The 15089-nt window shown below is 36.5% G+C and overlaps 1 long non-coding RNA gene across 1 annotated transcript; it reads right to left on the bottom strand.

Moving 5' to 3' along the window:
• Positions 1-3733: 3733 nt before the first annotated feature.
• On the bottom strand, positions 3734-14575 carry LOC122162411. Its single transcript, XR_006169552.1, has 3 exons — positions 14485-14575; positions 4826-4950; positions 3734-3828 (listed from the first exon to the last, which is right to left on the bottom strand). It is a non-coding gene; the product is annotated as an uncharacterized LOC122162411 (long non-coding RNA).
• Positions 14576-15089: the final 514 nt, after the last annotated feature.

The raw sequence follows: 15089 nt of genomic DNA, 5'->3' as shown, positions 1-15089 counted from the left end.
AGGTTGCCAATCGCTAGATCGAGGGCTATATCAGGTTGCCCAGGGCCCCATCCAACCTGGTTTTGAACACCTCTACCGACGGGCATCCACAATCCACATCCTTCTCTGAACAGCTTATTTCAGCACCTCACCGCCCTCTCAGTGAAAAACTTCCCCCTGACATCTAATCTAAATCTTCCTTCAGCTTAAAACTCCCCCCTTGTCCTATCACTGTCTATCTTTTAAAAAGTTGATTTCTCTGCTGTTTACAATCTCCCTTTAAATACTGAAAAGCCATAATGAGGCCTCCCTGCTGCTGTCTCTTCCACAACACTGAACAAGCCCAGCTCATTCAGCCTGCCTTCATATGATAGTTGCACCAGCCCTCTCACCATTTTAATGGCCCTCCTCTGGACCCTCTTCAAAAACTCTACATCTTTCTTCAACTGAGGGCCGCAGACCTGGGTACGGTACTCCAGATGGGGCCTCACAAGGGCAAAGATGGACAATCTCCACCCTGCACTTCCTGACCTCCTCTCTTCTGATGCAGCCCAGGATGCCATTAACTTTCCGGGCTGCAAGTGCACACTGCTGGCTCATGCTAAATTTTTGATCCACGAAGACTCCTAAATCCTTCTCAGCACGGCTACTCTCAAGGAGTTCTCTAAGTCTGTATACATATCTGGGATCACCTTGACCTAAGTTCAGAACCTTGCACTTGTCTTTGTTGAACCTCATTAGGTTCACACGGCCCACCTTTCAAGTTTACCAAGGTCTCTCTGAATGGCATACTTCCCTTCTGCTGTACCAACTGCACCACTCAGCTTGGTGTCATTAATCCTGGTACTGAACTAGTTTTGTTTTTACTGAATAAGAATATGTGAAGATTGCCACACATATCAATTTTGATCCTCATCAGCCAAATGCCTTTTACTGTTGTTTCTTAGAAACATCACTGGCGTTCTGTCAAACTCGTATCTTTGGAACCACAGACGTAACACCACCAAGTGAAAAAGTAAATCTTTTCAAGTATTATCCTGCTTATTCGTTTATCTTCTACCGATGTTCAAACAGCACAGATCACCACACTCAGGCCACCTGCATTTTGGTTGGACTTCTGATGAGAACACATTTCTTGAATACAGAGTAGAAAACACTACTGAGGAATCTTGTAGTTAACGTTACTGTAAGAACAGATAGCACCTCTAAAAATTTGCATGAGTGCAACTGACAAACAGCTGTCCTGCTGGTGATACTTATGTTTTAAGCTAAATCAGGCATTGAAATATAAAATCTATCAAAAAACTAAGAGTTTTGACGATACAGACAGTAATGCTTACAGACACTAATTTTTTTTTTGGTCCATGAATGCTATAATGCTGTTCTCAGAGCAATTTTTCCATTTTCATGACTTCAGGTCACTTGTCTAAGGGAGACAAAAAATAAAGGAACTTGCCTGGTGGTTTCTGGCTGGTGGCTGCTTGATTTTTTTTTTAGCTAGGATGACTTCAGGATGATTCTTTAGAGTTGTCTCCTGCAGATGTATGCATGCAGATATGCCTGAGTGCAACGATTTTAGAGAACACCACCATACAAATTGAGAACACCAGAGGTTATTCATCAGGAAGAAAACATTGACAGAAATATTTGTTCTATGCAACGAAACAGAATAAAAGATCATTTCACTTTCAGCAGCCTCACAGCTTTCTCTTGCACACCCCTCAGAATGCACAGTGAGGTGGTCCAGCACTGGGAGTGATGTCGGACCTGCCAAGGGTTATGGTACAGATGTACCTTGAAAGCTTGATGGAAAACATGAAAAGGTAAATTTACTGTGCATTGCAACAAGCCGCCACATGATACCACTGCAATAAGACCTTTGAATTATTTTGTAATTAAAATCAAGTGGTTAATTAAATTAAATGGTGTGTTATTGCATTACTTCATTTTATTATTATGATGATGAAGATACATCACAACAAAGTTTAGAAACTTCTGTTAGGATAGATATTGACTACTCTCAATGTTAGATCTGCCCCGGCTTTTCATGCTGGCAGCCGTCCATGGAACGAGAACCCAACTCCAGAATACTGCATAGGTCATGCACCTTGACAGAGCCAACTGCCAGCGCGCACACTGTCAAGAAATGTCAAGAAAACTGAAGTTTCCTGATAAATTTGGAAGGAATTAAGAACAGCTAGCTACACAGCACGGTCTAAAAGCTTGGTGCCTGAGGATGGTATCATTAAAATATTTTGAATGACAGTATTTCTCATATAAAATAAGATCTCACAAAATTTGTAGCAGTAAAGCCCTAGCATACCTGCCTCTCTGTGCAGGTAATGTTATATCAATAAAACAATAGTTATCACAGTAGATTGGTTTGTGCTGAAGTAGCTACCAAAACTCCAGAGAACTTACCATCCAGAGAAACAGCAAGATATAAAGCTTGCTCTATAAAGCATGGTCTGAACATGACTTTGCAAATCTAGGGCTGTAGTGCACTTGAATGCTTCAACACACTCTCCACAGGCTCATGAGGAAGAATAGCATGAGCAAGCATACTTAGCTATACCCTGTAGTATAGTTTGTGTGCGTATCAACCAAAAACTTTCAGCATCATCGTTTTAGAGATTGAATGATTTTTGAATTCTAGTTTATAGTAGCTTTATAATGACAACCAACAGGCAGCATTCCAATTGATACATCATATTCTTTTTTACTAAATGTGAACAAAATGCCATATAGGTAGAAGAACATCTTATCAAACATATCCAACAAAGAAGCTCTGGGCAGGGAGGCAAGAAGTATTATCCTTTAAAAAAAAAAAATAAAATAAAAAAAATCAACAAAACAAACAACATCTTCTCAAAGTTAGAATGAGGGAACTTATCAGAGTTTTTCTCCAAAACCTTACAGAAATTCTGTTTTCAATTAAGAGCAGTTGGGAAAACTCACCTTTCAGTATCTTCAGCAGCACTTCAACATTCATGAGATGTTTTTAACGTGGTACTTGTGAAAGTACACGAGAAGTGTAGACTGCAGTTTCCATTAGGCAAAAAGTGAAAAATAATTCAAACCATAAAAATCCAGAGATTTTGTCCTTGAGTAACTTTTGATGCTATCAACTTAATGACATGAACCAGTTTTCTTAGTGAATTTGCTAATTTAGAAGACAATGAGGAAGCTTGTTTTAATATACTTGGTGTAGAGGTAATAACCTCTCTAAAGAGAAAGACAGCTATAGGCCTTTTTAGAAACACTGCATCTGACTGAACTTCTGTTGAAGGCTGAGCTAGTAATAGGTTTCAAAATAATAGGAAATTTTGAAGACATTCTTCTTAGAATAAAATAGTGGAACACCAAAATACATAGACACTCAGGCAAATGTTACCCAACCTTACAGTAGATAAGAGTTACATTTTCACGTATATCACGGGTTTTTTTAGTGAACTGATTCATTGAAAGAAACTGTAAGTAAACAAGAACATTGTCCTATTTTCTATTTCTGTAAGAAATAGCACATGAACAAAATAATATTCTCTCTTCAGAATTATTCTTAGCACTTTGCTATGGCAAATGTCACAGAATGGAGAAGATGAGAAGACATTTTGTTCCGCAATCACTAAGTGCAGTATATTATTTTCAATAACACAAAACACATAAGCTAAACCCCGGAATGTGTCAAACACAGTTTAAACACCACAGCCCAAGCATGTCAGCACAAAGAGAATTACCATGTACTTACCACTGAAGCAGTTCAGGCTTCCTGAAAATTACACGGACTGTATCTAAGGTGGATTAGTCTCCTTGGGAATGCAGGCAAACGCCCTCCAAGACAGTGCATTGCTAAGAAAAAAAAGAAAAAAAAAAAAGAGAAAAGATTAAAAAATGACTACTAATTTGCTTCTAGATAACATTAAGAGATTAGGAGGCAGAAGGACTCCTATACACACTGTGTTACTTCTAGCAGTAAGCATCTGTGGCCAACTACCAACATTTGGAAGGGATGCATGCCTGCCTGCTGTATGTATGCATCACATTTTCTGTTCCAAGGCTTCTTCTCTTTCAACAAAGGACCCCACTTCATATCAATCAGGTTGCAGAAATAGAAAAACCCCAGCACCAAAGCTTTACTTAAGCTGCTCAGAGCTGTGCCAGCTGAAGAATGTTTTGACAAATTAATAAAAGAAGCTTAAGATATCTGAAGAAAATCAATACAAGGATTGACCAGGGTTTTGTGGTAGAGCACGCTCTGGAATGAGCTCATCTTGCAACATAAAGCAATTAATGGGCCTTTAACCTTTGCAGTTCGGTGCATTCAGAAATTTAGGGTTATTCTGAACTTGTAAATCAAGTGTCTTTTTTAACTCCGTTCAAATAGTACATAAATAATTTGTTTTCTTAATGAAAAGTACAATAACACGTTATCTGCAACCTCAGGAAACTAAAATCATTTAATGATATTAGGAGTTTTTTTTTTTGACAGATTTCTGCTCCTGAACTGTCTTGAAATATCTGAAAACTTTTAAGTTCCACCCTGTTTACCCTAATGACACAAAGCAACATTTTCAAAAAATGGTTCTTAGAGGTTTATTAAAAGATTTCTGTATATAACACATTTTAAAATAATACATTTCTACAAATTTTATAATAAATTGGCCTTGATTTTCAAAGGTTTGGCCTTGTCTCATGAGATGACTGCTTCGGATAGCGTATTTGGATGTCTGAGTTATTTTCACAGTTGTTAGTTATTCCCCAATTCTCTGTGTACTTTGGGAAGCAGAGGGCCTGGTAGAGCCATAGTTATTCAGCTGAGACTTTAAAAAGCAAAAGAGCCACTCACAAAACAATCAGCCAGTTTCTTCAGAAATTCTTCTTCAGCAGAAGAACAGAGATATAGATCTGTCTGCTGACCATCCATCATCTCACATAAAGAAACTTCTGGCTATTTTTCTGTGTCTGATTTTCCTGAAGGACAAGGACATATGCTTATTTAAATGCTACTTTAATAGATATCTGTATTTATCTATCAACATATATATATCTATACGCAACATTTCTTCATGAATGTACAAGGAGTAGAAATAATGTGCACAGACACAGGGATTGTTCTAAGCACCCGGGTAAACTGGAATTTCTGATGCTGGCTATGAATTTTGAACTGTTCATTCCTTGTAAGGAGCTGCAGACATTGCACTCACTGATTTCCTGTTTAATGTCTGGGACAGCAGTAATTTGGAGAAACTTCTACATTATGCAATAGGTGGACATAAGTTTATTACAAAATATTGTTAATGTTTTGATTAATTACAGAGTGCCTAACTACAGTAAGAGTGAGAAGGTTAGAAATTGGCATCAGTGTTGAAATCCTTTGCCTTCTCTGCTTTGAAAATCCTTCTGACCCTCAGAGCATGCAAAGCAGGGCACTAATTATCAAGGGGAGTGTTTGCAAAAGCTGTTGCGCATTTCTCAGGAATGTTTGGATTGCAGTTCCTTTATCCAATCCCCATCTGCCTTTTCCATTCAAGGCTGACTTTTACACCTCTGCCCTCTTCACTATCTTTTTCATTTCTCTCAACACTGGTCTTATTCTGTATTTTCTTTTCAAATAAACAAAAATGTAATTGATTGTTTTTATGAAAATACCATTACTGTGCCATTTCCTGCAACACTTTCAATAAAAAATATCCCTCATATTTCCAAATCAGAAAAATTCTAACTATAATTGTCCAAGCTTTCTTAACCAACTTAAAAAAAAAACAAAAAACAAAAAACAAAAAACAACACAAGGAACTAGGTATCTATATTGCATGCAATTATATAGTTTTTGCCTTTACAGAGAGATAAGGAAGTATGAATTTGCTTACTCTGCTCAAAAACTCATTATAAAACCCATACTAGTATCCAGACATAATAACAGTCCTCAGATTTTGGTTTCCTATTTAATCACTTTGGCCTACCCTAATAAACTGATAATACGATTTTTCTCAAGACCATATTTTTTCACAAAACGATTCACTGTTTTTTTTACACAATTATACAGTGTTAATTATCAAATGTCCTTTAAGTACCCTTATCTAATTTACTGTAAACCAATTTCCAGGCTTTTTATTCTGTTTTGTTTCTGTTAGCTTCCGTGAAATTTATCAAAAGGGCTATTTTTATAATCAACTTCTGTCATTCTACAGAAGATTCCACTAGCACAACTCTCCATAGAAGTTAATGTCAGAGAAGTAGAGAAGTTCTACAAAATCTCACATAAACAATAAAACATTTCTTCTTTTTATGGAAAAAGCAAAAATATTTTCTTCACCTCCTTAACATTCCCATATTTTGTTATTGTACACAACACTGTCTTTGCTTTCTGAATACACATCCAACAACAGAATTTAAATCGACTAAATGTGCAAGTACCATCAAATCCCCAGGGCAGTCAGTAAAATTGTAGATCTCATCAAAATAAACCATAAACTTTATAAAGTCCCATGGAAATTGACATATATATATATATATATATATATATATATATATATATATATATGGAAAATTTGCTGTGAATAAAGTTGGGAAGTCTCGTCTGGAAGACAGTTTGAATCCTGAGTGTTCTGTTCATCTGATACTGAGGCTTGTATGTTTACTTTGTATCAGACTGTGTTTACAATGGGTTTCTGGATGTCAGATTAGATAGCAGTAAGATCTGTGAAAGTCTGGGAAAAAATGAACAATTGCCTTCTTATTTCTAGAAAAACCCTACAATGTCAGTAACTTTCTATATCCTAATGACAACTAAATGAATGCTATAAAAAATGTGAGGCAAACAAACTTCAGATGTTTTAGCTGCTGAACAAACTAAATCAGTTCAGAGTGAATAAGTAATTTTTAATAGGTTATTAACACTCCTGTCCATTTACTCAGAGCCTGAAAAAATAAATGGCTAGAATTTGTGGTTTGATGTCATAGATCTATGTCTTATTACAAATATGTAAATAGCACATTTTTGTTATTATAACCAATATTTAGATATCAAATTTGAAGACTACTTTGTTCTTGATTCAGTGGCTTGACATGAACTAACATCTCTCAGTTTCTGAGTAAATGTTCTTCAAAGCCAACAAGAGATTCTGATGGAACCCCTCCGTCACTACTGCTCTTGCACACAAGGACACTGTCCCCTTTCAGGGACAATTCTGATTCCGTAAAGCAATCAGGTCAGCCTAGAAAACAGCGTGAAGAGAGCTTTTGAAAAACTGAATTCAAAATGTGGCTGTTTGAGGAAACAACGTAAGTTGCACACATGCAATTACTTCTCTCCTTTAACTATAATTTTTGTATAAACATTTTTAACATTTGATGAACAGAAATGAATAGAAACTGTTCAATTCCAAAGCTCTGCTTTACATAAAAACATGTATATGTTAGAACTTTTTTTTTTTTTTTTTTCCTCCAAGGCATTTACAGCAAACAAAAAGAACTGAAATAGAACATACGAGATGTCAATAGTTAGCAACTTATGTCCACACACTCAGGCAACTACTCTGGCAGATAAGCTCCAGTAAACAGCAAAGCTCCAGAGGTCTTATGTCCTGAGTCTTGAAGCAAGAAAAGGTTGCTTGGAATCCCCAAACAAAGGTAGTGAACAGTTACAAAGAGAACTAAGCTAGATTTAGTGGGAAATTTGAAAAAGCAGACCCTGGAGCTCCATGCAGATGTTAGTTATATCAGAGCATTTGTGTTTCTTCACATCACAGTTTATAGCTTTGTGAGCATAGTAATTGAAACCTTGGATCCACGTGAGTACAACTAACTAGAAAAGGATGTCTGACTTCTGAGAATCCTTAATTCCAAAAGAATTGTGAGTAACAGAGCAAGCTACCAGTTGCATAAGAGCACTTAAAGCACTCCTCTTCTGAGCAGTTCTAACTACCACGTACCTTTTTGCACTGAAAAAAAGTTTGCCAGAGACTGCTTCTATGACAGAATATCATCGAGATTCCACCTATTAGAACAACCCAATTGTAAATCTATGAAAATCCAAAAAGCACCAAACTTTGTGCATGAAAAGAAATGAATTAGGTTTAAGCCAGTGCGAGAGACAACCTGCAGTCTCATTACTACATCCTTACAACTTCTGAAAGACCAGAGCTTTTATTAAGTCAGTAAAGGCAAAGCTGTACTGAAAAGAACAGGGAGAACTTCATGTTTTTCAACAGGTTAAATTGTAAGTTTCATGTTTTTCAACAGTTTAAATTGTTAATCATAAAATCATTAATTTTACCCCTTTCCGTGTTCTACTCCTTAGAGAGTGAACTCTGGAAGCCCAGATGCAAACAGATTAAATGAACAATTCAAGAATAGCTACAAACATATTTTATTTAGTTTCAATCTAATTTTATGAAAAAAATATTGTTTGTGGCCTTGGTTTGAAAGAAGAAAATCCAAAACCTTTCAGCCTTTGCTTGCTAAGGCTAACAAGATGCATACAGTCTGCAAATGAAAGGTCCACAGGTTGTTGGGTTTTTTTTTCTGAATTGATAATGCCTGCTTCTCTTTGTAAAACTAAAATGCCATTGTCCCAAGAAGGACAAGTGCACGATCATGTATAGGCAGACAGATAAACAAGATAACCTAAGAAGTCCTTGGCGCTTCCAGTCTTCAAGATGCATGATTAGTCTTTTTACGAAAATGCTAACTGAAGATGACTTTATTTGGAAAATTATCCATTTTGATAAGAGGAATAATTCTCAATGCAGGATTATGAACTGCTGACACCATATCCGATGGAATTCAGAGCAGTAAGCAATTTCGACAGGCATACCAGGCCAGAGAGCCACTGTCACTATAGCCCTTAGCAAACCTCCTATTTCCTTCTTGCATGCCAGGGATGGAACAATAGTTTACAGTACATCACTTTTTTCAGTTCTAAATTTTGTGTCACATTTTGTAACGGTTCACTTTGTAATGGATATAAATACAATACTATCCTTTCCTACTTCTGTTAGAAATGCATACTTTTAGGATACTGTTCCAGTGACAAGTGAAGACCAGTCAAAACAATCTTTTACTAATGACCAATTCTATTAACATATTTATCTCCGTGCATCTTTGTTGTAACATACCAAGAAAATGCAAAATAAAAAGTCAGAAGACCTTACAATGATTCGTGGACTTCTTATAATTTGGAGTGTGAAATCAAATAAAATGATTTGCATTTAGCAGCTTAACCGTTTTACTGCTGTTCTTTAACTACTCTGTGGCTCTGACCCCTGTCTCCACTCTGGATGCTACTGATGATGTTTTCACGGCCCGGTTTGGGATCCACCTACTTAATTATTTTCAGGTCCTATTACATGATAGATGTTGTATATCCATTATTCTTTGGAAAAAAAATGTGCCTACTTTAAGACAGGGAAATTGGTCAATGCTTACTGTTGATGCTGTTCACACCAAAGAACTGATGCAGAAATCCTTCTTAAAGATAAAAATCTTTTCTCCATAATTTCTGAGTAGTCCTAATCACCACCATGTGAATACAGAAGCTGCTCAACAATTAAAATTGGCTTGTCTGACAGATAACTCAGTGCAAAGAGGAAATACTGCACTTGGGTGAAAGCAAAGACTGAGCTGAAAACAAAAAACAGTTTTACAGTGTACAGTTTACAGATCAGTTTTCCAGTGCCCTAAATAATACTTTTTAGCTAAACATGCTCTAATTCAGTCAAACTGTGCCACGTTTCCCTGAAGATTCCCTGCCTGCTTAAGTACATTTGAGCATCTTAAAACATTTCTTAAAAGATTTCTAAAAGATGATGATTCAGAAAGTCTCAAAGTAATAGGATTATGTTACCAACACATCCTACAAACATGAACAATTAAATTAAAGCTGCCCTTGATGAATTTAACACAACATGATGCAGACTTTTTTAGCCCACGTTTTCTTTAGGGATGTGAGACGCTACGTAAGGGAAAATATATTGCCTGATAGTGTGGGTAGCATTAGATTTCACACTGAACTTTTTGTAAAGTTCTGTGTAGTAGAAGCAAAACCAAACCAAACTAAACCAAACACAGTACTTTGCTTTGGTAGACCGTATTGCTCCTTGAATTGGTGTTTCTTTCTTCTCAAGAAATATAAGGAAGTCCAACGAATAAAGCATTCAAAGCCAGGCTGGATGTGGCTCTGGGCAGACTGGTCTAGTGTTTGGTGACCCTGCACATAGCAGGGGGGTGGAAATGTAGGAATGGAATGTTGTTTCTGCATTAGATATTCAAAAGGGGGAACTGATCTGAAGAAGCAGAGCACAGTGTGATTGTATTTTCCAACTTGTCCTTAGAAATGGTTGATGTGAAAAAGTAGAAATACCATATATGCTAGTAGCATATTTTAGAAATATAGTTGCTGAATTATGTGATTAATTCTTGCTTGCAAAACTGCAATAGTTTTCAAACGTTCCAAATAGTACAGGTATAGCAATATGGACTAGAAAGCATATTGTAGAGTTGGATAAGAGACCTCAGCAAAACAAACAAACAACTTAAACACCAAAGAAGCCAGGGCCTCTACACAAGGCTGGATTGCCTCGCTCTATGGGTAGGTTAGGATGCAACAGGCAGGCATCAAGATACTCCCCTCTATCCTCCTTCCAAGCTTATCTCTATGCAAGGACAAGCAGACGTCCAGAAACAATGACCGAGTGTTAAATGAGCAAACGAGAGAAGTTAACTAATTAATGATATATGCTTACCTAGCAAAAATTTATGTTTATCCAGTATCCATATATTAGTTGAGCATCAGGAAGATTGTGAACCTCAAATACTCAGCCAATGAGGAATCAGGGGAGAAAGAGATAAGCAGAGTAATAGAGCATAAAAGATGTAAGCTGTTTTCTGCGTGCTCTCCTGCTTGCAGGAGGCCCTCCAATTGCAATTGTGAATAAAATCTGCTTTATCAGAGATACCATCCTGATAAACTATGTGGATATTTCCAACAGAATCTAAATGATCATTACGGTCCTTTTCAACCCAGGCCATTCTATGAGTCTATGATTTTAGTAAATGTATGTTTAATGTCAGCGATAATTTCAGTAAACATTTCTGATCAGTAATCTTAGTAAGAGCTGTTTATAAAATACATACAGGAGCACACTTCAAGAGAAGTAAAGAATCAAGAATTAAACTAAATAAATGAAAAAAAGAAAACAAACATTATTACACTGTTACTTAAAATTCCAAAGACCCTTAATGAAGTAAAAAGTCATGAACTAATCCGAGGGCAATTTAGTAGAGCATTAAACAGAAAACAACAGAATACAAGAGGAGATCCCTTGACTGACTTCTGATACTGACTCCAAGTAGCAGTATATTAAGTTTGGTTTGGGAGCAGATTAAAGCAATTTTAAACCAGAGGTAATGGTGAAATGACAGCCTGATGGTGGAAGAAGAGAATATAGAAACAGAGCAGAATAATACATTATAGAAAACACTTGCCCTTAAAAAATAGCTGTTGTCACAACTTTATGTAAACAGCTAATTCTAAGGCCACTGTCAGTCTCAAAATAGAAATGAATCCTATTTTTAAAATGTAGATGTGAAATAATGTACAAAAACAGATGATCTAGTGTCAGCTCCTCAGGCAGATCAGATAGAAAGCAAAAACGTAATCATCAATTGGTAGGGAAACAGAACTGTGAAGAAGAGCATGGTGTGTTATTTATACCTAAGCATCAGGAACAATCTTTTAAATACCCTGGTCGTGGCTATGTCACTGGTAACTGTGATGTACACAAAGCTTTATGAAACCTATCGACTTAGTGTATGCCCTGTTTCTGCAGTCACAGATATCTGGTTACTGCTTTTGTATGCTCTACAGTATATAACTCATTTCCTTCATTTCCCCACATTTCCCTCAGAGTATTTAGTGAAACAATCTGCCGTAATAAGACTTTAATTTAAAGATCTCAATAATAAGAGTTCTACTGCTATGCTTCAGACACACATTCAAAATCTTGAATGTTTTTTCTTATAACCTCTGTTTTACATTATTTTTTAACAGTTCCATTGAGTCTGGGGATTTCCCAAGGAATATATTCACGTTTCTATATGTAAATGAAACATAAATGCCAAATACCTAGGATTTACAAGACAAGTCATTCAATTCATATATATTTCTAGCCACATATGACTAACATAGACAAGAATTCTTAGTCTGGCCTTATTTTGTAAAGAAGCAAACACAACAGAAAATCTAGGTCACCAATTAAAAACACCTGTCACTTTTCTAGGGTAAAATGACTTCCTAATTATCTATTGCCAAACATCCATCTCATGTTAAGAGACGCTTCTGGGGCTTTACTGGTGAGCTGTGATTTAGCAACGAATTAACTACCCCATGCTACACGTTCTTTACCTCACTCAATGTGTTACAAGGTCAGAAACATATTAAATTTCACTTAACACTGTCCCTTAAATGATGAAATGTGGTATATTATGGATTTTTCTCCAAATCCCGCATACACTGCTTAGCACACGAACATTTTCCTTTACTGGATCAGACAAATGCCACCTTCAGCCCCATGTGCTGCTCTGAGCAGTGACCAACAGCAGATCCCTCAGGAAGAACAAGAACATGCTAGCAAAAATGGGGTAATTATAAACTGATACCCTTTGGCAATAAGAATGTATCGAGTGATTAACAGCTAAGGGATTTCCTAAGCCACAAGTGATGTTTTGTGTTTAATAGCTTCCAAATGTTATTTTTTAATTTTTTTTTTAATCTCCCCTCTGTGAATCTTCCAGGAGGCATGTGAACCTGTACAACCAGCATTCAGTAGAACCCATGGCAAGGCCCATGGCCTTGACAGTTTGAACTACACTGCATGAAGAAATAATCATCCGTGTCGTTTGACAAGGCGATCTGAAAGTTTCATTGGATACCCAATGCAGTTTAAAGGTTGCACAGTCATTTTTTATTTATCTCTGCAAAATCTTCCTTCAGCCGTTTGCCTCTTAGGGTCTCTAAACAACATGCAGGGAGACAAAAGTATGGCACTGCTCTGTGATTCAGCAAAAGGGACTTAAAAAGGAAAAGAAAGTTTTTTTGTTTGTTTGGTTGGTTTTTTTTTTCTTTTTTTTTTTTTTTTTTTCATCCCCATAGAGTTCAGCTTGTTGTCTGTTCACAGTTGGGTAAAAAGAACATGGATGATCCTGCCAGGAGTGAGAACCACAGAGTTTTCAAAGTGAGCGGAAAGCAACACTGAGGCTGGGTCAGAAATGGACAGAGAAAACAAACACCAGAATATTTCCTGTATATTATACTGCAACTTTTTCATTTCAGAATCATTTCTGTGGTGCTCTGTGACCTATATTTTTAAATGATTTTGAGAATCATAATGCAAGATTGCATAATGACTAAGATTAGACCACTGTTCAAGAACTGTATGTTATGTAAACACTCAAAACCTCTACAAGACCCGGAGTGAACAGTTTGGTCTCACGGACAGTAATCACTGGAACATCCAGAATATTTTCTCTTAGAGAAATCAGCTGTTTTGATTATGGTTGTTGGAGTTAACAGGGATGAATCATATGACACTCATCGAAAGCTACCAAAAGACAAACAATAATTTTCTAAAAAGAAAACACAGCAAAATACATAAACATCGTATCATGGTTTATGCATTTTGATAAACTATGAAGAGGAGAGGAAAATAAACTGCTAAGTGGAGTACTCTCTTAAAAATGACCTACAAGCTACCTCATATATGTTACAATTCCTATCTTCGCAAAACATAATCCTATGAGATAATCTTCCTTGAATTAGCTAAAGTATCTTAAAACTTTTAACAAGTTATTTACTTGTACCAGTGCTCCTTCTCATTTATTTCTTTTCTTATACTGAGATTAACCCCAGTAAACACAACAGCAAACTATACTTACTGTTCTCAAAACTGAAAAATGTGATAGGAAATTATTTAAGGCTGAGAGATGAGGAAGAGACGCTGTGGGATTCTGATGGGTTACAAAATACTCTCACATGAGAATGCAGAGTTTATTGCTACAAGCTATGGTAGTGGCATTAACTCCTGCTTTCTCTAGAGACACTTTCTCAGTGGGTAAGAGGCACTTAAAAAGTTAAGCCTAAAACAGTTAAGTTGAGGATGGGAAGGATTTCTGATGCTTGTAATAAAAAGAAATACACAAATGAGTCAGTTTTAAAAAACAGTTTTCTGTGCAATCTGGCATAATATATTTTAACTAAATATTTCATGAGCTATATCAGTAACATGCAGGAAGCACTGTAACCTAGAGGAATACTCTTCTTGCGCTGACAGTGCTTAACAAGCAACAGAGCTGGACTACAACACAAATGATCAAGAAAGCCATCCCCTGAAGTTCATGAAAACATTGTTTGCTATGCATAACCAAGATATTAAGCAGCAAAACACAAGGATATTCAGAATTTTATTATATATTATACTTACTGTGTACTTACAATATTATACTTACCATGATTGTCCTTTTGTGTGCTCTTGTTACACACATGAATGCACAGCACACAGTGAGTGCAAAGCCCCTTGATGATTTACTCAGTGTCCCACTCAAGTAATACCTGAAAGAGAATCAGAATGTGAGGCAAAGAAGAAAACAAACTTTACGGATTTCTGAATGCCAAACACACACATCTATAATAAAAAGCTTGCATGCAGCAAGTAAAACGTTTTTCCTCTCCACTTAGTAAAAACATTTTTGGAAGCATGTTTTGTGAGGACTGGGACACCATTAGCAGAAGGAATAAATGAAAAGGTCTGTCAAATATAACATCTATGGCCTCATCTGAGAACCATCCATTCTCAAGGACTCTCTGCTCTCTAATTCCTCTTTCAAATCTACCTACGTCAGCTGCACGGCTGCCTTCCATGCACTCTGGTTTACTAGGAGCAGAGTTTGGGTGTATTGATAGCGATGTCCACTGAAACACAGGAAGATTTGTACCCTATAAAATAGTTCAGCTGTGCCAGAGAAAAGAATTAGTCAAAATCAGAGCAGTTTGCATTTTTTAAAGTGAACCAAGTCATGAAATAACTATTGGAGAAGCTGAGAGCCCATTATAG

The sequence above is a fragment of the Centrocercus urophasianus genome, unplaced genomic scaffold (genome assembly GCF_019232065.1).
Source record: "Centrocercus urophasianus isolate 14NV4802_14NV808 unplaced genomic scaffold, USGS_Curo_1.0 seq_20, whole genome shotgun sequence".
Taxonomy (NCBI): domain Eukaryota; kingdom Metazoa; phylum Chordata; class Aves; order Galliformes; family Phasianidae; genus Centrocercus; species Centrocercus urophasianus.
Note: the sequence above shows the minus strand (reverse complement) of the source record. Positions and strands in the feature narration are given on the sequence as shown.